The sequence below is a fragment of the Oncorhynchus clarkii genome, chromosome 25 (assembly GCF_045791955.1).
Source record: "Oncorhynchus clarkii lewisi isolate Uvic-CL-2024 chromosome 25, UVic_Ocla_1.0, whole genome shotgun sequence".
In the NCBI taxonomy this organism is placed as follows: Eukaryota; Metazoa; Chordata; class Actinopteri; order Salmoniformes; family Salmonidae; genus Oncorhynchus; species Oncorhynchus clarkii.
In genome coordinates, this window is record NC_092171.1 from 11,720,396 (window position 1) to 11,722,895 (window position 2,500).

Here is a 2,500-nt window from a genome sequence, read left to right on the forward strand (position 1 = left end):
ACGCACGCACACACGCACGCACGCACGCACACACACACACACACACACACACACACACACACACACACACACACACACACACACACACACACACACTCAGTCTCAGACACACACACATGCCAAGGGGGTGTTTGTTGTTGTGTCTGCTGGTTTATGGTCTATACTCTCCTCAAGTTATCTATGTGCATGGAGAGAAGAAGTGATGTAATCTAGGAAAAGGCATGAGGGATTTAAAGTAACTGTCCAGTGGAAATTGAATCAAATGACATTTTATTTGTCACATGCTTCGGAAACAGGTCTAGACTGACAGTGAAAGCTTACTTATGGGTACTTTTCCAACAATTCGGAGTTAAAGATGAATATTTAAACATGTATTATTTTAAAGTTCACTTTTAAAAGTTCATATTCTGTTAATTCATACCCAAATAATGTTGTTGGATACTTAACCACTTCAAAAACACCGCCTCCAAAAGACTTGCTATTTCCTCAAAGGAGGAGGATGACTTGTTCTTAATGACTGGTATATGTCCAACTTATCGACTGGTATATGTTCAACTTAATGACTGGTATATGTCCCAACTTAATGACTGGTATATGTCCAACTTAATGACTGGTATATGTCCAACTTATCGACTGGTATATGTCCAACTTAATGACTGGTATATGTCCAACTTAATGACTGGTATATGTCCAACTTAATGACTGGTATATGTCCAACTTAATGACTGGTATATGTATGACTGGTATATGTCCCAACTTAATGACTGGTATATGTCCCAACTTAATGACTGGTATATGTCCAACTTAATGACTGGTATATGTCCCAACTTAATGACTGGTATATGTCCCTTAAACTGGTATATGTCCCAACTTAATGACTGGTATATGTCCCAACTTGATGACTGGTATATGTCCCAACTTGATGACTGGTATATGTCCCAACATGACTGGTATATGTCCAACTCCCAACTTAATGACTGGTATATGTCCCAACTTAATGACTGGTATATGTCCCAACTTAATGACTGGTATATGTCCCAACTTGATGACTGGTATATGTCCCAACTTAATGACTGGTATATGTCCCAACTTGATGACTGGTATATGTCCCAACTTGATGACTGGTATATGTCCAACTTAATGACTGGTATATGTCCCAACTTAATGACTGGTATATGTCCCAACTTAATGACTGGTATATGTCCCAACTTGATGACTGGTATATGTCCCAACTTGATGACTGGTATATGTCCAACTTAATGACTGGTATATGTTCAACTTAATGACTGGTATATGTCCCAACTTAATGACTGGTATATGTCCAACTTAATGACTGGTATATGTCCAACTTAATGACTGGTATATGTCCAACTTAATGACTGGTATATGTCCCAACTTAATGACTGGTATATGTCCAACTTAATGACTGGTATATGTCCCAACTTAATGACTGGTATATGTCCAACTTCATGACTTGATTCCCTACTAAGTTCAATACATTTTCAATGCATTTAGTAGTTGATTCCCCACTAAGTTCAATACATTTTCAATGCATTTAGTAGTTGATTCCCCACTAAGTTCAATACATTTTCAATGCATTTAGTAGTTGATTCCCTACTAAGTTTAATACATTTTTTTATATTGTTGAATTCCGTTTTATTGTCTGGATTCCATGATTCCTACCACACCATTTTGTTGTTGGGATAGGCCCACACCATTTTGTTGTTGGGGTACGCCCACACCATTTTGTTGTTGGGGTACGCCCACACCATTTTGTTGTTGGGGTATGCCCACACCATTTTGTTGTTGGGGTATGCCCACACCATTTTGTTGTTGCGGTATGCCCACACCATTTTGTTGTTGGGGTATGCCCACACCATTTTGTTGTTGGGGTATGCCCACACCATTTTGTTGTTGGGGTATGCCCACACCATTTTGTTGTTGGGGTATGCCCACACCATTTTGTTGTTGGGGTATGCCCACACCATTTTTTTGTTGGGGTACGCCCACACCATTTTGTTGTTGGGGTATGCCCACACCATTTTGTTGTTGGGGTATGCCCACACCATTTTGTTGTTGGGGTACGCCCACACCATTTTGTTGTTGGGGTATGCCCACACCATTTTGTTGTTGGGGTACGCCCACGCCATTTTGTTGTTGGGGTATGCCCACACCATTTTGTTGTTGGGGTACGCCCACACCATTTTGTTGTTGGGGTATGCCCACACCATTTTGTTGTTGGGGTATGCCCACACCATTTTGTTGTTGGGGTACGCCCACACCATTTTGTTGTTGGGGTATGCCCACACCATTTTGTTGTTGGGGTACGCCCACACCATTTTGTTGTTGGGGTATGCCCACACCATTTTGTTGTTGGGGTACGCCCACACCATTTTGTTGTTGGGGTACGCCCACACCATTTTGTTGTTGGGGTATGCCCACACCATTTTGTTGTTGCGGTATGCCCACACCATTTTGTTGTTGGGGTACGCCCACACCA

The 2,500-nt window shown here is 41.3% G+C and overlaps 1 protein-coding gene across 3 annotated transcripts in view; it reads left to right on the forward strand.

Annotated features, from left to right (window-relative positions):
• The window catches only part of LOC139383558 (estrogen-related receptor gamma a), a 187,447-nt gene that overhangs the window by 64,836 nt on the left and 120,111 nt on the right, over positions 1 to 2,500 (forward strand). The window lies entirely within an intron of this gene.